Genomic DNA, 23,098 nt, shown 5'->3' on the forward strand with positions numbered 1-23,098 from the left:
GGCGGTGATGCGGGCGGGAGAGGGAGAGGAGAGGACGGGGCGATGCGGGCGGGGCGGTGAGGACGAGGGAGGGGGCGCGAGTGCGGGCTAGGTCATCTCCACGCGGGTGGTCAAGTTTTATACAGCTGCAGGCGAAATGACGAAAATGCCCCCGGCGGGGCAGACTATTTACGAGCGGTGGCACGAAACGGGAGTAACTATTCATTCCAGCGGTAACTTTTTTTTATCCGACGGACGAGGTCGTTCCATGGGTCGATCCGACGGCCAGGAATCCCAAACGGCTGAGGAGCCGGGAGGATGACTGGAATCCTTATTTCTCGATTCAGGAGATCGGTTCGTAGTTTTGTCCGCCGTAATTTCTTAATTTCATATTACCGTTTGGAGCTATTTTGGACAAATTTTGTCAAATTTGTCGCGCACAATTGATCATTTGAAATTTTCTTTGACCAACAGCCTAATCTCGCAGTTCCTCACAATATTCGTGTTGTAAGTTTTTGGTTTTGACGATCGTAGCTTAATCTCTCTTTGAGCAGCAGTCTACTGCATTGACACCACCATGTCGAGCTCCTATGTCCTCTGCTCAAAGCCCTCCTATCCGTCCCTCTCGACGTCGAAGCCCTTTCCCTTGATCTCCTTGCCCACGTCCTACTACACCAGAGTCGTTTTCGGCGTCGCTCATCTCGGCCTATTCTCTGTCGTCCTCTTACTGCACTAACGCTGCAATGGCGCGCACACCGCTTTCTTGTGTCCTCTGCCTCCGTGCACACTGTAGTTCGCCGCGCCGCCGACGGGGTCGATCATCTTGGCCTCCTCTCTCTCGCCCTACTACACTGGAGTCATTTCCGGTGTCGATCATCTCGACCTCCTCTCTCGTCCACTGCACTGACGATACCATGACGCGGGCATTGCATTCTCCTCCTCGGTCGACTGTCTTTGCGCGAGCACCGCAACTAGTTCGCCGATGGTGTCGCTCGCATGCCGCCGACGGGGTCGCTCGTCCACGACTCCATGCTCGTCATGTCGGACACGGCGCCACGGCCACTATCCACCGCAGTCGCCATGGTCCGGCGCACACTGCACTTCTTCTCCCCCTTCCTCTACTAGCTCTTAACCCTGTGTGCTAAGTGCAAGTGCTAGCTCTTAATCATACCCCATGCGGGCAACCTAACAACGTGTAGTTGTATGCGCCGAGACAATGCAGGCAACCAAACAACATGCCAAAGTTGATCCTCTACTGTAGGCAGTCCATATGCAGGCAACCAAACAACTTGCAGATGTCATATATGAGGCTATTTTTCGAGAGCCACGCTGACTGAAGAAAGGTATGCAATGCAGGACGGCAACCAAACAAGCCCTTAGGTATTTGGCTCTGTTGAATGCCCTCAAGCCGTTGTTGTCGGGCCGATAAAGACACAGCAGGGAGAGGCGGTGCTGCTACATGGCTACGTGGTCGGAGCGGCGCAGCGGGCCGATAGGCAAGGAACGGCGGGCAGGGCTAGGTTGATGCCGTCACCGGCATCATGCCGGTGTGAAATTTGCACCGCCAAAGTTTTGAACAAGGTTAGGTAAAAGGGAAGTTGGGGTAATTATACAGGTCGCTATTACAGTACTCCCTCCATCTGGAAATACTTGTCGTAGAAATTGATACAAATAGATGTATCTAGAACTAAAATACATCTAGATACATCCATTCCTCTAACAAGTATTTCCGGACGAAGAGAGTACATCTTTTGGCCAAACTTACCTGAACCAGTTTTTTCACAAAAGAAAAGGGGGCTTATGATAGCTCTGATACAGTATTTTTATCTTTATGTGCCGCATGCGTAGGGAACTACACTGGTAGAAAAAGGGCCTATAGTCCCGGTTCGTAAGGGCCTTTAGTCCCGGTTCCGGAACCGGGACTAAAGTGTCGGTACTAATACCTCCCCCCTTTAGTCCCGGTTCAATCCAGAACCGGGACTAAAGGCCCTCCACGTGGGCAGTGCGCAGAGCCCAGTCAGGAGACCCTTTGGTCCCGGTTGGTGGCACCAACCCGGACCAATAGGCATCCACGCGTCAGCACTTCTGTGGCTGGGGGTTTTGTTTTTTTTTGAAAGGGGGGGGGGGTTGGGGGTTTTGGGGGGTTAATTTAGGTGTTTCATATATTGTGTTAGCTAGTTATAATTAATAGAGAGAAGTGTCCTCTGTTATGTCCGTGCTTGGTCGACGCTACGTACTATACATAAATATATATAGAGAGGACTAGACACGCTAGCTAGCTAGTAAGCAAACGAAGGAAACAGAAGATCGTCATGAACATATATGCATATATATGGAGAGAAGTGATATCGACCACCTCTCCTTCTCCGAGAGATTGGTCGAACAACAAGTTCTCGTATATCTATCTGACACTACCGGCTACATATATACAATAATTATCTCTTACAAATATAATCATACGGACTCAGGGTCCACATAGAATTCTCCGTCTTCAGGGATCACGTGGTCAAGAAAGAATGCCGCCAATTCCTCTTGAATTGCTCACATGCGAGCTGGTGCTAGGAGTTCATCCCGCTTCCGAAACGTCTAATTTGAAGAAGGGGGTCAATACATATATATATATATATATATATAAATGAATGAAACTCAACACAAATGATGGTAATAAAATAAAATTGTGAATGTTGTTATTTACGTACTTCATATTGTTTGTTAGAGTACCCGCCCCGCTCACAGGTCGTGTGGCGGATGGACTCGCAGATGTAGTATCCACAGAAATCATTCCCTTGTTCCTGCCACAACCACTTTATAAGAAATAGAGGTCAATCAAACTGATAAGCAAGAATGCTAAATGGTATTGATGAAACTAGCGCTTGAATCACTAGGAGATGCACGGAACATGCTACTATAGTACTTACTTTCGGGTGTCTAAATTCCAGCTCCTTCGGCAGTCCCGGAACTGTTTTGGTGAATTTTCTCCAAACCCTGCCGGACAAAGAAAACAATTACTTGATATCAGGAAATGAACAAAGTTGCTGATATGGTGGATAATGATCGATTTAACTTACTTCTTGAGGATTTCAGTCATGTCCGCATACTCCTTGGGATCTTTTTGTTTAGAGTCCAAGACGGTTACTACTCCCTGCTCAAGCTTAATCTCTAGGAGAATATAGTGGAAACTGCACACACATGCATAACTCATGAATTACATTACTATAACCTTGACTAATATATAAGGGAAACCGAATACGCACAAGACAGTAACACTCATCTGAAGTTGTAAGGAAAGAGTATTATATCTTTGTTTTGATTTATTATGAACAATCGTAGCAAGCTGGCCTCGGTAGCTGCGGCATGAAGTTTAACCTGAGTTGCATCTATGAGATATGTGTTAATGAACCCAATATCACCGACTTGTCTTTTCTTCAATTCGGCGATCTTCAATCTGCATAATATAGTGAGGATGATTATAAATACATGCAATGAAAGAGCTAAGCTATATAAAGAAACTTAATGACAGAAGTAGTACTACTTACAGACAGTAGCAGGCGACCGTTGTTTTATCGAGGGCCAATTGATTGAAAAACTGATAGAACTCCTCAAATGGAACAGGCAACAGATCAATTCCAACGAGGTCATGCTCCTTTTTAACTTTCACATACAAAGTACTCCTCCCCCCAGAGTCTCTGCAGATTTTCAAGTACCAATCATGCAATTCGCATCATCGTTGATAGAGATCTTTCATCTTTGACGAGAGGCTTCCCGTACTCGTATCTTTGTATCTGCACCTCCATGGGTTCATAATGTACTTCGTCGGGCAGGTAATCTGCAAGATTGCTATAACCAGGCACCATCCTCGGATCATTATCGACGTTGTGGCTAGGCACCTTGAGCGGGGGGCACGATTGCTTCGCTTGTTCGCCGAGCTGGGCAATTTGTTTCCCAGCTCGTCGTTCTTTCAGCCTTTGATCACTGACAGTACTTCCCGACCGCTCCGCTTCGGCAAATTCCTTTCCAATAATGCGGTCATAGTTTCCTTTCGGCGGATCAGACTTCGGTGGTTTTGTCAGGGCAGCCAGAGTGCGCTTCACTTTCACCCGATCTACCTTCTCCTCCGGAGGTGGATGTTTCTTTTCTTTCACCCCTTCAAAGAAGTTCCTCACTTCTTCTCGCGCGATCTCGGCGTTCTCCTCCAGGGTCCTCGTCTTCTCCTTCTTCTTCTCCTTCTTTCTCTACTTATTTTCCTTTTCCTTATTTTACTTTTTCCTCTCCACTAACATCATCATATATATGAAAAAATGCATATATGAAGAAAAAAAACATCATCATATATATCATCAACAGAAAAAAACATCATCATATCATCAACAGAAAAAAAACATCATCAACATCATCATATCATCAACAGGAAAAAAACATCATAAACATCATCATCTTATTTAGTTCTCTCGACCCCTCGTCCCTCTCTCATGTTGTCGGGGAGGGGCTATATCGACCTCTCCGCTCATGTTGAAATTATCGGGGAGGGGGTATATCGACCCCCACCCCCCTCATCATGCATATATAGCTACCACATACATATATACATTGAAAAAAATTACATATATGCAACAAAAACATTAATACACAAATGAACAAAAAAATACATATATGAACAAAAACATGCTGTGAACAAAAACATTAATGTAATAAATCTAATAAGAAATTAATCTAATAAAAAACATGCTTTGAGCCGGATGGGCGCGGCGGCTCACAGCGGGGGCTCTGGCGATGGCGACGGTGGGGGAGGCAGGGGCGATGATGGCGACGGCGTCGGCGGGCGGGGGCGGGCCGCGGGAAGGGGCTAGGGCGCGGGGCAGGGGCCGGCGCGGCGACGACGTGGTCGGCGGCAGGGGCGGTGCGACGACGGCACCGGAGGCAGGGGCGGCGCGGCGACGGCGTCGGGGGCAGGGGCGGCGCGGCGACGGCGTCGGAGGCAGGGGCGATGATGGCGACGGCGACGAGGAGCAGCGCTGGGGCGTCGGGCACGAACTGACGGTGAAGTTGTAAAATTTTCACAAGTCCAGTTTATATACCAAAAGCATTGGTCCCGGTTGGTGCTACGACCCGGGACTAATGCACCCCTTTAGTCCCGGTTGGTGCCACCAACCGGGACCAAAGGCCAATTTTCGGCAGCCCAAAGGGCGGGAAGCGGCGGCCTTTGGTCCTGGTTGGTGGCACCAACCGGGACCAATGCCCTTGTGCTGCCAGCGCCCAAAAGTTTAGTCCCACATCGCTAGCTGAAGGGCGTCGGCACTGGTTTATAAGCGCTGTTGTGCCTCCCCATTCGAGCTCCTCTCTAATGTAGGCTTTCGGGCCTAAACTTGCTACTGCCTGTGGGCCTATTGGGCCTCTGCGGGCCTGAATCCTGGCCCATGTAGGGTTTCTAGTCGTATTCAGGCCGTGGAGGCCCAGTAGGTGGCATTTTTTTTGGTTTTTTCTTTTTTATTTCTACATTTTTTGGTTTTTTATTTTTTTTATTTCTACTTAAAACTAAATACTTACAGTTTTTTAGTGATTTCTTTTTGCTTTTAGGTCACAAAAATTATAAACTTTCTGTTAGTGCCATTAGTTTTAAATTTTGAATAGTTTAAATTTGAATTTTTAAAAATTTGTGTGAATCACTAGTTTATGAATAACTTTACTATAAAAATAGAATTTTTTTCTTCTTTGCTATTTATTTTTTATTTATACTTACAATTAAATACTTATAGTTTGATTTTAGGTCACAAAAAATATATTCTTTTTGCTATTGAAGAATATTATAGTTTTATTTTAGTTGATCATAACATAATATTTTAATTGATTGTTTTTATTTTCATAAAAGTTTTGTAGTTCATTCTGTTTGCTATTAATTCATTCTTTGAGCTAAATGACTCTGAAATTGGAAAGCATTTCAAAATGAACTCTGAAAAGGTTGAAAGTTGGCATGGTATCATCATTTCACCCACATAGCATGTTCCAAAAAGTAGAGAGGGTTACGACAAAAACTTGATGCACTTCATGTACAAAATGGACAATCACTTTCGAAGTATCAAAGTTTCGAACCATAAGACATCAAAGTTGGGATGGTATCATAATTTCACCCACATAGCATTTGCTTATTGCGGGAGAAAGTCTTCACTTTTTTTTCGCTTGTGTCATTTGCTTATTGCGCCGTAACCATGGATAATCTTCATTGTTTATCAGGATGCTTGGGTCAGCCTTGACATTGAAGGGAGGAATTTCATGAAACTTTTCATAATCTTTAGACATGTCTGTCTTGCCGTCCACTCCCAGGATGTCCCTTTTTCCTGAAAGAACTATGTGGCACTTTGGCTCATCGTATGATGTATTCGCTTCCTTATCTTTCCTTTTTCTCGGTTTGGTAGACATGTCCTTCACATAGATAACCTGTGCCACATCATTGGCTAGGACGAACGGTTCGTCAGTGTACCCAAGATTTTTCAAATCCACTGTTGTCATTCCGTACTGTGGGTCTACCTGTACCCCGCCGCCTAACAGATTGACCCATTTGCACTTAAACAAAGGGACCTTAAAATCAGGTCCGTAGTCAAGTTCCCATATGTCCACTATGTAACCATAATATGTGTCCTTTCCGCTCTCGGTTGCTGCATCAAAGCGGACACCGCTGTTTTGGTTGGTGCTCTTTTGATCTTGGGCGATCGTGTGAAATGTATTCCCATTTATCTCGTATCCTTTGTAAGTCAATACAGTCAAAGATGGTCCCCTGGACAACAAGTACAACTCATCACAAACAGTGTTGTCACCTCTGAGACGTGTTTCCAACCAACTGCTGAAAGTCGTGATGTGTTCACATGTAATCCAGTCGTCGCACTGCTCCGGGTGTTTGTAGCGCAGACTGTTCTTGTGTTCATCGACATACGGGGTCACCAAGGTAGAGTTCTGTAGAACTGTGTAGTGTGCTTGAGACCAAGAATATCCGTCCCTGCATATTATTGAGTCTCTTCCAAGAGTGCCTTTTCCAGTCAGTGTCCCCTCATACCGCGATTTAGGGAGACCTATCTTGTTAAGGCCAGGAATGAAGTCAACACAAAACCCGATAACATCCTCTGTTTGATGGCCCATGGGATGCTTCCTTTTGGCCTAGCGCGGTTACGGACATATTTCTTTAGGACTCCCATGAACCTCTCAAAGGGGAACATATTGTGTAGAAATACGGGCCCCAGGATGACAATCTCATCGACTAGATGAACTAGGACGTGCGTCATGATATTGAAGAAGGATGGTGAGAACACCAGCTCGAAACTGACAAGACATTGCGCCACATCACTCCTTAGCCTTGGTACGGTTTCTGGATCGATCACCTTCTGAGAGATTGTATTGAGGAATGCACATAGCTTCACAATGGCTAATCGGACGTTTTCCGGTAGAAGCACCCTCAATGCAACCGGAAGTAGTTGCGTCATAATCACGTGGCAGTCATGAGACTTTAGATTCTGAAACTTTTTCTCTGGCATATTTATTATTTCTTTTATATTCGACGAGAAGCCAGTCGTGACCTTCATACTCAGCAGGCATTCAAAGAAAATTTCTTTCTCTTCTTTCGTAAGACCTTTATACTGCTTCGGAGGCATGCCATCTTTTTCGTGCAAACGTTGTAGGTCCTCCCATGCCTCAGGTGTATCTTTTGTCTTCCCATACACGCCCAAGAAGCCTAGCAGGTTCACGCAAAGGTTCTTCGTCACATGCATCACGTCGATTGAAGAGCGGACTTCTAGGTCTTTCCAGTAGGGTAGGTCCAAAAATATAGATTTCTTCTTCCACATGGGTGCGTGTCCCTCGGCGTCATTCGGAACAGCTAGTCCGCCGGGACCCTTTCCAAAGATTGCGTGTAAATCATTGACCATAGCAAGTACGTGATCACCGGTACGCATGGCGGGCTTCTTCCGGTGATCTGCCTCGCCTTTGAAACGCTTGCCTTTCTTTCGACATTGATGGTTGGTCGGAAGAAATCGACGATGGACCAGGTACACATTCTTCCTGCATTTGTCCAGGTATATACTTTCAGTGTCATCTAAACAGTGCGTGCATGCGTGGTATCCTTTGTTTGTCTGTCCTGAAAGGTTACTGAGAGCGGGCCAATCGTTGATGGTCACGAACAGCAACACCTTTAGGTTAAATTCCTCCTGTCTGTGCTCATCCCACGTACGTACACCGTTTCCATTCCACAACTGTAAAAGTTCTTCAACTAATGACCTTAGGTACACATCAATGTCGTTGCCGGGTTGCTTAGGGCCTTGGATGAGAACTGTCATCATAATGAACTTTCGCTTCATGCACATCCAAGGAGGAAGGTTATACATACATAGAGTCACGGGCCAGGTGCTGTGATTGCTGCTCTGCTTCCCGAAAGGATTAATGCCATCCGCGCTTAAAGCAAACCATACATTCCTTGGGTCCTTTGCAAACTCATCCCAGTACTTTCTCTCGATTTGTCTCCACTACGACCCGTCAGCGGGTGCTCTCAACTTCCCGTCTTTCTTCCGGTCCTCACTGTGCCATCGCATCAACTTAGCATGCTCTTCGTTTCTGAACAGACGTTTCAACCGTGGTATTATAGGAGCATACCACATCACCTTCGCAGGAACCCTCTTCCTGGGGGGCTCGCCGTCAACATCACCAGGGTCATCTCGTCTGATCTTATACCGCAATGCACCGCATACTGGGCATGCGTTCAGATCCTTGTATGCACCGCGGTAGAGGATGCAGTCATTAGGGCATGCATGTATCTTCTCCACCTCCAATCCTAGAGGGCATACGACCTTCTTTGCTGCGTATGTATTGTCGGGCAATTCGTTATCCTTTGGAAGCTTCTTCTTCAATATTTTCAGTAGCTTCTCAAATCCTTTGTCAGCCACAGCATTCTCTGCCTTCCACTACAGCAATTCCAGTACGGTACCGAGCTTTGTGTTGCCATCTTCGCAATTGGGGTACAACCCTTTTTTGTGATCCTCTAACATGCGATCGAACTTCAGCTTCTCCTTTTGACTTTCGCATTGCGTACTTGCATCGACAATGACCCGGCGGAGATCATCATCATCAGGCACATCGTCTGGTTCCTCTTGATCTTCAACAGCTTCACCCGTTGCAGTATCATTTGGCACATCGTCTGGTTCATCTTGATCTTCACCAGCTCCTCCCGTTGCAGCATCACCGTATTCAGGGGGCACATAGTTGTCATCGTACTCTTCTTCTTCGCCGTCTTCCATCATAACCCCTATTTCTCCGTGCCTCGTCCAAACATTATAGTGTGGCATGAAACCCTTGTAAAGCAGGTGGGAGTGAAGGATTTTCCAATTAGAGTAAGACCTCGTATTCCCACATTCAGTGCATGGACAACACATAAAACCATTCTGCTTGTTTGCCTCAGCCGCATCGAGAAACTCATGCACGCCTTTAATGTACTCGGAGGTGTGTCTGTCACCGTACATCCATTGCCGGTTTATCTGCGTGCGTTATATATAATTAAGTGTCCAAATTAATAGAAGTTCATCATCACATTAAAACCAAAGTACATACATAGTTTTCATCTAACAACATATAGCTCTCCAGAGCATCCAATTAATTAAACCATACATTGAAACTATGTAAAACATTTCAATGCGAAAACAAATGTGATCATAATCGCAACCAAGGTAACAATTGATCCAACGGCATAATGATGCCAAGCCTCGGTATGAATGGCATATCTTCTAATCTTTCTAATCTTCAAGCGCATTGCATCCATCTTGATCTTGTAATCATCGACGACATCCGCAACATGCAACTCCAATATCATCTTCTCCTCAATTTTTTTATTTTTTCCTTCAAAAAATTGTTTTCTTCTTCAACTAAATTTAATCTCTCGATAATAGGGTCGGTTGGAATTTCCGATTCACATACATCCTACATAAATAAAATCTATGTCACGTTGGTCGGCATAATTTTCATAAACAATAAATGAACCAATAGTTATAAAGATAATATATATACCACATCCGAATCATAGACAGGACGAGGGCCGACGGGGGCGGATACCAAAACCATCGCACTATATAAGATGCAATAATAAAAGTAAGAAAATAATACAAGTATCTATGTAAACATACAAGTAAGAATATTTTTTCCTTTCAAAAAGAAGATAAGAACAAGAGGCTCACCACGGTGGTGCCGGCGATGAGCTCGGCGCGGGTGATCGACGGCGGTGAAGACGGGGACAGGGCGTGACGGACCGCTAAACCTAGACAAATATTGAGGAAAATGGAGTTTGAAGGTCAAGCTTGGAGAGGAGAAAGCTTAAGTAGTGTGGCTCGGGCATTCCATCGAACACCTTGTGTGCATAGGAGGTGAGCTAGAGCACCACCAAGCCCTCTCCTCCTCGGCCAGAAAAAAACAGAGCAGTGTGCTCTGCTCTTACGCGAGGGGGTATATATAGGCACCTAATTGGTCCCGGTTGGTGGCATGAACCGGGACTAAAGGGGAGCCTTTGGACCCGGTTCATGCCACCAACCGGGACCAATGGTGATGGGCCAGGAGCGAGGCCATTGGTCCCGGTTCGTCCCACCAACCGGGATCAAAAGGTCCAAACGAACCGGGACCAATGGCCCACGTGGCCCGGCCGACCCCCTGGGCTCACGAACCGGGTCCAATGCCCCATGGGTCCTGGTTCTAGACTGAACCGGGACTAATGAGCTGACCCGGCCTGGACCGTTGCCGCCTTTTCTACTAGTGAATTGGATATTGGAGAATCACGAGCCAAAAAGAACTGGCCCTTAATCGATCCTACACATAGTGCTACGGCGGACCCAGCATTGCACATGCCGTGACCACCGGGGTCGTGGAACAACACCAGCAACCACGACAGAGGTAGGAAAACCAAAGAACCCCACCATCATTGCTGCCGCGCGAGCTTTGCCCAACCACGACAATCGAATAACGAGGGGTGGATAGGCAGAGTGGGGAGCGTCGTTGGTAGGGATTGTGGTGGCCGTGTGAGTCGCGCTGGTGGAGAAAGCGACACGTTGATGGGTGTATTCTTTCTCGATCATGGCTCCTTTCGATTTCCGTGGGATGGTTTTTCTCCATCATACTAATTAGTTAGTAGTTGTTGTTTTCCACCTAGATCATACTAATTAGTTAGTTGTTGTCCTCCACCCGGCCACACAAAAAATGTAGCACACGTATGACCCATCAGTATTTAAGACCCATTAGTAGCTTGAAAAGGGAATTTTTGATTTTTCTTTAAAAGGAAAGCTCACACGAACCATTCCGCAGGTGCCCCTCTCTCTCTCCCTCGTCACTAATGAAGAATTGAAAGGTGGACCAACTAGGATGCAAAACCACGGGAGCGGTGGCTCGCTGGTATATTTTCTCGCCGACAATTTTTTGTCCAGCCGGGCCCGCCCATTGACCTCCAAACTTGAGCACATTTAGTGCAGAAAATTACTAATGAAGAAAAAAGATGGGGTACCATGGAGGAGAGGCAGAATGTTAACGACGTGGGTTGCCGAAGTCGGAGAAGAGGAGGGGAGTAGGGGTTTATGCCAAGCTGCCAAGGTGTCAGCAGCTCGGCGGAGCGGGATGCTCGGGTAGGCATGTGTGGCGGGGCGGGGGCGACCGTTCAGGCCGACGGTGGTGGATGAGGGTAACACTGCTGGAGGAGAAGAAAATTAAAACGAGAAGAAGACTATGGGTTGTTGAATGCATATTGTAGTTATGATAAAAAAATAGAAGTGTCTTATTTATTTTATTTTTTTCGTCAAGTATATTTAATCGAGCTTACTTATAGTGGCCAGTGGTCAGCACTTGCCTTGTAGCGATTTGGGAATTCGAACAAGCTGCAAGTTCAAAAAGTAATAGCCATAAGAGCATGGTTAATAATATAGCCAGCTGCTGACTATATGATATTGCCACGTCATATATAGCCAAGCTTATAGTCAACAAGTACAATAGCTGGATATAAATATGTACTATTTTGTTGATACATGGCCCACCTCACTCTCTCACAAAGTGCCTAAGAGCACGTGCTGTAGCCGGCTGTTAACTAGTAGCCTGCTTCTCTTCTCTCTCATCTTCTCTCTCTTTCAACTAAGCAAAAATATAATATTTAATGTCTTATAGCCAGCCTACATCATCGTATTGTACTTGCTCTAAGTGACGTAGTTGGCCTTCGCCTAGTGCCTAGGCGGTTTTTAAATGCCTCGGGTGCATGTTATATGTGTAACGATGTTAATTTAGAGCGTATATATGAGTGAATTACTGACTACTGTCACTGAAATATCTCTTGCTTGTCATACAAGTGCAATACGACATGATATCTCACTTCGATAAAACAATAATATTATTTTCCCTTCCTAAAATTCTAGTTATGCCCTAGGTGGGGCGTTTGACCTTTGCCTAGCGCCTAAGCACCTTCTAGACACGACCTTTTCCAACAGAGGCTGCAATAGAGCTAACTAAGGGTCCATTCAAAGTAAACATGATGGAAATAATAGGATGAGTTGATGAGCTTTTGGCACATAATCTAGAGTGTGATTGAACTAATGCACACCTAATATTAAGGAGGGTGGTGGCGGGGAGGGGTGTCCCAGTGCCTCAGCTCTGACTAATAATTTATGTATGGATTTTGTTAACGCGGAATGTTGTTTGGACGGATCATGGTGTGTCATCTTTGAGCTAGTCTTCTGGGTGGCAATGTTAGGGTTTCTCGCCGTGCGCACTCGGCGATGAGATTTGGTATCAGGCGCTTCATGAAGATTTAGGGTTCTAATGGTGATGGCTGTAGCTCCGGGACGCTGATCCTTAAAGGCATGTGCACGAAAACTTCACGGCTGTCATCGACAAGGTCAAGCCGGCTCTTGTAGGGGAGCGGCGATAGTGGCACGTCAACAGCTCATTCTGTTGGCGGTAGTGGTCATTCATTGGTGCATGGCCCTTGATGTAGTAATTTTTATTATGTTTGCCAAACTTTGTACTTTTTATGAACCTTCACAATAGATTTGGATTTTTTTACGCAAAATATAGTTGAAGTTCTTTACATATTTGGGTTTTGAGATTCTCAGAAAATTTGCTCTTTTGAGCGCAATTGTACTACGAAGTTGTAAACTGAGAGCATTCGCATGAACGATGAGCTATATCAAAAACATTGAAGTTGTAAACTGAGAGTTTTTATCACGCGACTGTGAAATAGCCGTCCCCTTTAATTTCTTCGACAGGTTTATTACAAATTAAGCTTTTGACACAGATTTTGTGATTCTGGACCATGCATTATGTACGCTTTCATTTTCATGCACAACTGTCCTGGTTTGATAAGATTTTATTGCTAGCTCCATCTGGTAGGTGGTGGAGTGGTAGCTAATTAATCACGTGGTACGTGGTTTATCTCTGAGTTCTTATGGCTTAAAATGTGGCAACAAGACTACAATTACGGAGTGTTCACACCTGACCTTTACATAATGCTACTTTCGTCTGGGTTTGCTTATTAGTCCTGATTGTGCTTTGGGTCAAAGTTTGACATATACGTATTTGACTAGTAAAATGTTAATGCATGTCATAAAAATATTATATTATTAGATTCATATTTAGTTATGTTATTCTTTATATATATGACTTATATTTTATTATTACTTAAAATTATGGTCAAAATATGATCGAAAATACGAGAGGGGCTAATAAACTAGGGCATAGCCACAGACGCTCATACATACATACATACACTCACCTCTATGAATGAAAACACACCTTACCCTTATGAGATCCCATGAGAAACAGAGTCGGAATATCAGACGTCTTCATAGTCAATGGGAACGTCTTCTCTCACTGAACGCTCACCAATGTCAAGTATATAATTTCGACTTTGGTGGGTTGGAATATCACTGTCATCCTACTCATCCAACCACAGGTTGGTTGAAAAAACGTATCCTTTTGACATAGCAAAAGCGACCAATAAACACGGTGTCGCCTCCACCACGACGAGTATACCAATTTTCATATCAATACCTTCTAACCAATTTCAAACATATATGTGATGCTACAACGGAGAAGTTAGAAGCCAGGTGAGTAATAGACCATGTCGCTTACGCGAAGAGGTGTTGTTGTTTTATCTCGGCGACAAAAACCTTCCACGTGTTTCCACTCTGTACTTCTGAGTTTCAAACGATGAATTGGGATCCCCAATTAACAGTTGGTAAAGTGATCGCCGAAAAGTTTTTCTTTAATCATCAAAACTTTATTCCTCAAACAATGGCCATATCATTTACAATATGAGGCAAAATAAAGTCGGGGGTATTAGAGTCCCTAAACTCAGATAAGCTAACTCTAAAACAATGTTTTGCTAGACTATCAGCTAATTAGATTTGCTTCCCTATAGCAATGAACATAATCAACACTTGAAAACTGTAACGCCTGGAGAGTAGCATTTGTAACCATGTAGACAACTAATCGGCCGGTTATTATGAACATAATCAATGCTTGAAAACTACTCTCTATATCTATCTATAAAATGATCAATGAGCGGGCCCTCTCTCTCTATCTATATGATTTTCAAGCGTTGAAAAGTATCCAGGGAGGGCTTGTTATAAACTTCCTCCCTCTCTCTCCATCTATATATTGATACCCACGCCGGCGCTCCCTGGCTAGTTTCATCATCTCACCGGTGCATCATTGGATCGCCGTGTAGCTCAGAGGTAAACACTAACAGTAGATCTTTGATGCACCTGCGCTTCACTTTGCATATCACTGGTGCGCACACACGCATGCCCGTGCATTAGTCGAAAACAGCTATACCTAAACATGGATATCATTCATTCATTCTTGTAGTGTCAGAACTAAACATGTATATATTGATTTTGTGCATGCATGCATGCATGGCTGCAAACCCATATGTGATCATGTGCTCCGATCCAAAACCACACTTGATTAGAAATACTGTAGACGATCGATGTAAGTTCATGTACTAACTCGTTTTACCATTCATTCATGTTCTTTCACATACAGATATGGAGTTAGCAACCGTCAATAGGGTAGCATCTGTGGTTCCAATTGCCGTGACGACGATCATCATCATATCGGCCATGATGGCACGACGACGACGACGAGCTGAACGATCACCTCGCACTCGTTGTCAAGGGCCCGCTGCAAGTGATCCGCGACGCCCACGCGGAGCTGGGCAGCGTGTTCACGGTGAGGCTGCTGCACCGCGAGGTGACCTTCCTGGTCGGTCCGGACGTGTCCAGCCATTTCTTCCAGGGGCTGGAGTCGGAGGTGAGCCAGGACGAGGTCTCCCGGTTCACCGTCCCGACCTTCGGCCCCGGCGTCGCCTTCGACGTGGATCTCGCCACCCGGCGCGAGCAGATCCGCTTCTTCGGCGACGCCATGAAGCCTGCCAAGCTCAGGACCTACGCGGGCCTCATGGTGCGAGAAGTCGAGGTAACTAAGATAAATCGACTGCTGACCTATACGGCTATACCGTATACGTACGTGTTTTTTACTGTATATGTTACACATGCATGCATGCATGCAGGAGTACTTTACGAGATGGGGAGAGTCGGGCACGGTGGACCTGAAGCAGGAGCTGGAGCACCTGGTCACGCTCGTCGCCAGCCGGTGCCTGTTCGGGGTGGAGGTCCGCTCCAAGATGCTCCGGGAGGCCGCGACGCACCTCCGCGAGCTCAACGACGGCATGCGCCTCGTCACCATCCTCTTCCCGCACCTGCCCATCCCGGCGCACCGCAGACGCGACAGGGCGCGCGCTAGGCTCGGCGAGATATTCTCCGGCATGGTCAGGTCGCGCAGAGAAGCAGGCCGCCCCGTGGACGACATGCTGCAGTGCCTGATCGATTCCAGGTACAAGGACGGCCGCGCCACGACCGACACGGAGGTCGTCGGGATGCTGGTGTCGGCGCTGTTCGCGGGGCAGCACACGAGCTCCAGCACGGGCACGTGGACCGGGGCGCGCCTCCTCGCGCGCGCCAACGCCGAGCACCTGCGCGCCGCGGTCCGGGAGCAGGAGCGGGTCGTGGCGCGGCACGGGGACCGCGTGGACTACGAGGTCCTGCAGGAGATGGAGACCCTCCACCGCTGCATCACGGAGGCCCTGCGGCTCCACCCGCCGGCGATGGTGCTGCTGCGCCACGCGCGCCGTGGCTTCACCGTCCGGACGAGGGAGGGAGACGAGTACGAGGTCCCGGCGGGGCGCACGGTCGCGAGCCCGCTGGTGATCCACAACCGTCTCCCGCACGTGTACATGGACCCGGAGAGGTACGAGCCGGGGCGGTTCGGCCCCGGGAGAGGGGAGGACGGGGCCGGCGGGGCGTTCGCGTACACGGCCTTCGGCGGCGGGCGGCACGCGTGCGTGGGCGAGGCGTTCGCGTACATGCAGATCAAGGTGATATGGAGCCACCTGCTGAGGAACTTTGAGATGGAGATGGCGTCGCCGTTCCCGGAGACGGACTGGAACGTGGTCATGCCGGGGCCCAAGGGGAAGGTCATGCTCCGCTACAAGAGGAAGAAGAAGATGTCACCCACCGCCAAAATCACCAACCCACGGACACGCTACGTATGCTAGTATAATCTACCATACCAGTTCATGTTGGTGATCATGTTGCATGTTCGCTTGGTCCTGGCACCAACAAATTACTGCCGGTTTATAAAGTAAGCACAGCTAAGCTACGTAATGTGGCCTGTGGGCGTGTGTGTATGATCGGAAAGACGTTTTGTGTACTTCGTTGCATGCATGCATGCATATGCTTTGGATACGGTTTCCGATGGAGATCCATGGGTCACAGAAAAATCTCTTCCCATGGCTTTTCGCCTCTGAAAGCGTCCTTCCTTCTCAATGCCCGGGCGTCCATCCAATGCATGATTTTCGGTAGCGTCGAATATGAGCGGACATCCATACAAGCTTGATTTTTTTTGAGAGTATGCAAATTGCGTACCATAGCATTATAGAAGAAGAGAGAATTACAAATACAAAACGACTACAACACGTTGCGAACAACGAGCGTAGCGAGAACTCCATTCCACCCACAACCATAACAACTACAATGCAAGAGCGCCTGTCCAAAACAGAAAACACCTAGCCGCGTCTCGGCCAACACCTGTCACAACCAAAGAAATAACAACTCCCATCGAGCTTCCCTTGTCGACGCACCATCCACCCAATATGCCTAAAGGAGGTGGCAAGTGTATGGCGGGACTCGATCATACCCGAGAAAGGCACCGTCTTGGAGTCACAAGCGGCGGCCGTACATTGCGCCACGGAAGATCGATCATGGACAGCGACGAACAACGGAGGGGCATGACGAAGGATCTCCAAACTGTGTCTCCAGACACAATGCTCCCAACAGAGGGACGGCGTCGAGGACGCCGCCATCGTGCCGATTCAGAGAATCAAGGCTTTCTCCCGGAGATCAAAACCAACGCCAAGCGAGGGAGGAAGATGGTTCCACGCCTCGGTGACGCCTCCAAGGAGGGGAAAGACACCCGCAGGTGCTATCGCCACCGGCCCAGCAAAAACCGAGCAAGATTTTCATCTGTATCGCCACCCATCTCCACACCTCCAAGGATTGGGGCAGCAGCTGTTGGAAATATGCCCTAGAGGCAATAGTAAATAAGTTATTATTATATTTCCTTGTTCATGATAATCGTTTATTATCCATGCTAGAATTGTATTGATAGGAAACTCAGATACATGTGTGGATACATAGACAACACCATGTCCCTAGTAAGCCTCTAGTTAACTAGCTCGTTGATCAATAGATGGTTACGGTTTCCTGACCATGGATATTGGATGTCGTTGATAACGGGATCACATCATTAGGAGAATGATGTGATGGACAAGACCCAATCCTAAGCCTAGCACAAGATCATGTAGTTCGTATGCTAAAGCTTTTCTAATGTCAAGTATTCATTTCCTTAGACCATGAGATTGTGCAACTCCCGGATACCGTAGGAGTGCTTTGGGTGTGCCAAACGATCACAACGTAACTGGGTGGCTATAAAGGTACACTACAGGTATCTCCGAAAGTGTCTGTTGGGTTGGCACGAATCGAGACTGGGATTTGTCACTCCGTGTAACGGAGAGGTATCTCTGGGCCCACTCGGTAGGACATCATCATAATGTGCACAATGTGATCAAGGAGTTGATCACGGGATGATGTGTTACGGAACGAGTAAAGAGACTTGCCGGTAACGAGATTGAACAAGGTATCGGGATACCGACGATCGAATCTCGGGCAAGTATCGTACCGATAGACAAAGGGAATTGTATACGGGATTGATTAAGTCCTTGACATCGTGGTTCATCCGATGAGATCATCGTGGAACATGTGGGAGCCAACATGGGTATCCAGATCCCGCTGTTGGTTATTGACCGGAGAGTCATCTCGGTCATGTCTGCATGTCTCCCGAACCCGTAGGGTCTACACACTTAAGGTTCGGTGACGCTAGGGTTATAGAGATATTAGTATGCGGTAACCCGAAAGTTGTTCGGAGTCCCGGATGAGATCCCGGACGTCACGAGGAGTTCCGGAATGGTCCGGAGGTAAAGAATTATATATAGGAAGTGCTATTTCGGCCATCGGGACAAGTTTCGGGGTCACCGGTATTGTACCGGGACCACCGGAAGGGTCCCGGGGGTCCACCGGGTGGGGCCACCTGCCCCGGGGGGCCACATGGGCTGTAGGGGGTGCGCCTTGGCCTATATGGGCCAAGGGCACCAGCCCCAAGAGGCCCATGCGCCAAGAGAAGAGAAAAAAGGGAGAGTCCTAAAGGGGGAAGGCACCTCCGAGGTGCCTTGGGGAGGATGGACTCCTCCCCCCCTGGCCGCACCCTTCCTTGGAGGAAGGGCAAGGCTGCGCCCCCCCCTCTCCCTTGGCCCTATATATAGTGGGGGAAAGGGAGGGCAACCATACCTAAGCCCTGGCGCCTCCCTCTCCCTCCCATGACACATCTCCCTCCTCCCGCAGCGCTTGGCGAAGCCCTGTTGGAATCCCGCTACTTCCACCACCACGCGGTCGTGTTGTTGGATCTCTATCAACCTCTCCTCCCCCTTGCTGGATCAACAAGGAGGAGATGTCGCTGCTCCGTACGTGTGTCGAACGCGGAGGTGCCGTCCGTTCGGCGCAAGGGTCATTGGTGATTTGGATCACGATGAGTACGACTCCATCAACCCCGTTCTCTTGAACGCTTCCGCGTGCGATCTACAAGGGTATGTAGATCCACTCTTCCCTCATTGCTAGATGACTCCATAGATAGATCTTGGTGACACGTAGGAAAATTTTGAATTTATGCTACGTTCCCCAACAGTGGCATCATGAGCTAGGTCTATGCGTAGTTTCTATGCACGAGTAGAACACAAAGTAGTTGTGGGCGTTGATTTTGTTCAATATGCTTGCCGTTACTAGTCTTATCTTGATTCGGCGGCATCGTGGGATGAAGCGGCCCGGACCGACCTTACACGTACTCTTACGTGAGACTGGTTCCACCGACTGACATGCACTAGTTGCATAAGGTGGCTAGCGGGTGTCTGTCTCTCCCACTTTAGTCGGATCGGATTCGATGAAAAGGGTCCTTATGAAGGGTAAATAGCAATTGGCATATCACGTTGTGGTCTTTGCGTAGGTAAGAAACGTTCTTGCTAGAAACCCATAGCAGCCACGTAAAACATGCAAACAACAATTAGAGACGTCTAACTTGTTTTTGCAGGGTATGCCGTATGTGATGTGATATGGCCAAAGGATGTGATGAATGATATATTGTGATGTATGAGATTGATCATGTTCTTGTAATAGGAATCACGACTTGCATGTCGATGAGTATGACAACCGGCAGGAGCCATAGGAGTTGTCTTTAATTTATTTATGACCTGCGTGTCAACATAAACGTCATGTAATTACTTTACTTTATTGCTAAAGCGTTAGCCATAGTAGTAGAAGTAATAGATGACGACAACTTCAAGAAGACACGATGATGGAGATCAGGATGATCAGAGATATGGTGTCATACGTGACGATTGATGATCATGGAGCCCCGAAGATGGAGATCAAAAGGAGCAAATGATATTGGCCATATCATGTCACTATTTGATTGCATGTGATGTTTATCATGTTTTGCATCTTGTTTACTTAGAACGACGGTAGTAAATAAGATGATCCCTCATAATAATTTCAAGAAAGTGTTCCCCCTAACTGTGCACCGTTGCGACAGTTCGTTGTTTCGAAGCACCACGTGATGATCGGGTGTTAGATTCTAACGTTCACATACAACGGGTGTAAGACAGATTTACACACGCGAAACACTTAGGTTGACTTGACGAGCCTAGCATGTACAGACATGGCCTCGGAACACAAGAGACTGAAAGGTCGAGCATGAGTCGTATGGTAGATACGATCACATTGAAGATGTTCACCGATGTTACTAGTCCGTCTCACGTGATTATCGGACACGGCCCTAGTTGACTCGGATCATGTAATCACTTAGATGACTAGAGGATGTCTATCTGAGGTGGGAGTTCACAATGTATATTTTATTCCTGACATGTCAAAAGGTTTCGCAATTATGTCGTAGCTCGCGCTTAGTTCTACTGTTTAGATATGTTCCTAGAGAAAATTTAGTTGAAAGTTGATAGTAGCAATTATGCGGACTAGGTCCGTAAACTGAGGATTGTCCTCATTGCTTCATAGAAGGCTTATGTCCTTAATGCACCGCTCAGTGTGCTGAACCTCGAACGTTGTCTGTGGATGTTGCGAACATCTGACATACACATTTTGATAACTACGTGATAGTTCAGTTAAACGGTTTAGAGTTGAGGCACCGAAGACGTTTTGAAACGTCGCGAAACATATGAGATGTTTCGAGGGCTGAAATTGGGATTTCAGGCTCGTGCCCACGTCAAGAGGTATAAGACCTCCGACGATTTTCTTAGCCTGCAAACTAAGGGAGAAAAGCTCAATTGTTGAGCTAGTGCTCAGATTGTCTGAGTACAACAATCATTTGAATCGAGTGGGAGTTGATCTTCCAGATTAGATAGTGATATTTCTCCGAAGTCATTGCCACCAAGCTGCTTAGAGCTTCGTGATGAACTATAATATATCAGGGACATATATGATGATCCTTGAGATATTCGCGATGTTTGACACCACAAAGTAGAAATCAAGAAGGAGCATCAATTGTTGATGGTTGGTGAAACCACTAGTTTCAAGAAGGGCAAGGGCAAAAAGGGATACTTCATGAAACGGCAATCAGCTGCTGCTCTAGTGAAGAAACCCAAGGTTGAACCCAAACCCGAGACTAAGTGCTTCTGTAATAAGGGGAACAGCCACTGGAGCAGAATTACCCTAGATACTTGGTAGATGAGAAGGCTGGCAAGGTCGATAGAAGTATATTGGATATACATTGTGTTAATGTGTACTTTACTAGTACTCCTAGTAGCACCATGGTATTAGATACCGGTTCGGTTGCTAAGTGTTAGTAACTCGAAATAAAAGCTACGGAATAAACGGAGACTAGCTAAAGGTGAGCTGACGATATGTGTTGGAAGTGTTTCCAATGTTGATATGATCAAGCATCGCACGCTCCCTCTACCATCGAGATTGGTGTTTGCGTTGAGCATAGACATGATTGGATTATGTCTATCGCAATACGGTTATTCATTTAAGAATAATGGTTACTCTGTTTATTTGAATAATACCTTCAATGGTCTTGCACCTAAGATGAATAATTTATTGAATCTCGATCGTAGTGATACACTTGTTCATGCCAAAAGATATAAGATAGTAATGATAGTACCACCTACTTGTGGCACTGCCACATAAGTCATATCGGTATAAAACGCATGAAGAAGCTCCATGTTGATGGATCTTTGGACTCACTCATTTTTGAAAAGTTTGAGACATGCGAACCATGTCTATTGGTGTATATGCATGAAGAAACTCCATGCAAATGGACCGTTTGGACTCATTTGATTTTGAATCACTTGAGACATGCAAATCATACCACATGGGCAAGATGACTGAAAGCCTCGTTTTCAGTAAAATGGAACTAGAAAGCAACTTGTTGGAAGTAATACATTTTGATGTGTGCAGTCCAATGAGTGCTGAGGCATGTAGTGGATATCGTTATGTTCTTACTTCACAGATGATTTGAGTAGATGTTGAGTATATTTACTTGATGAATCACGAGTCTGAATTATTGAAAGGTTCAAGTAATTTCAGGGTGAAGTTGAAAGATCGTCGTGACAAGAGGATAAAATATCTATGATATGATCATAGAGATGAATATCTGAATTACGAGTTTGGCACAGAATTAAGACATTGTGGAAATTGTTTCACAACTGATACAGCCTGGAACACCATAGTGTGATGGTGTGTCCGAACATCATAACTGCACCCTATTGGATATGATGCATACCATGATGTCTCTTATCGAATTACCACGATAGTTTATGGGTTAGGCATTAGAGACAACCACATTCACTTTAAATAGGGCACCACGTAATTCCGATGAGGTGACACCGTATGAACTATGGTTTAGAGAAACCTAAGCTGTCATTTCTTAAAAGTTTGGGGCTGCGACGCTTATGTGAAAAAGTTTCAGGCTGATAAGCTCGAACCCAAAGACGGATAAATGCATCTTCATAGGACACCCAAAACAGTTGGGTATACCTCCTGTCTCAGATCGAAAGCAATAAGGGATTGTTTCTAGAATCGGGTCCTTTCTCGAGGAAAAGTTTCTCTCGAAAGAATTGAGTGGGAGGATGGTGGAGACTTGATGAGGTTATTGAACCGTCTCTTCAACTAGTGTGTGGCAGGGCACAGGAAGTTGTTCCTGTGGCACCTACACCAATTGAAGTGGAAGCTTATGATAGTGATCATGAAACTTCAGATCAAGTCACTACCAAACCTCGTGGGATGACAAGGATGCGTACTACTTCAGAGTGGTACGTAATCCTGTCTTGGAAGTCATGTTGCTAGACAACAATGAACCTACGAGCTATGGAGAAGTGATGGTGGGTCCGGATTCCGATAAATGGCTCGAGGCCATAAAATCCGAGAGAGAGAGGATCCATGTATGAAAACAA

General features: G+C 46.4%; 1 pseudogene; it reads left to right on the forward strand.

The window, feature by feature from the left end:
- The first annotated feature begins 15,017 nt into the window (after positions 1-15,017).
- LOC125547596 lies at positions 15,018-16,877 on the forward strand (annotated as a pseudogene).
- Positions 16,878-23,098: the final 6,221 nt, after the last annotated feature.

Source organism: Triticum urartu, chromosome 3, assembly GCF_003073215.2.
Source record: "Triticum urartu cultivar G1812 chromosome 3, Tu2.1, whole genome shotgun sequence".
Taxonomy (NCBI): domain Eukaryota; kingdom Viridiplantae; phylum Streptophyta; class Magnoliopsida; order Poales; family Poaceae; genus Triticum; species Triticum urartu.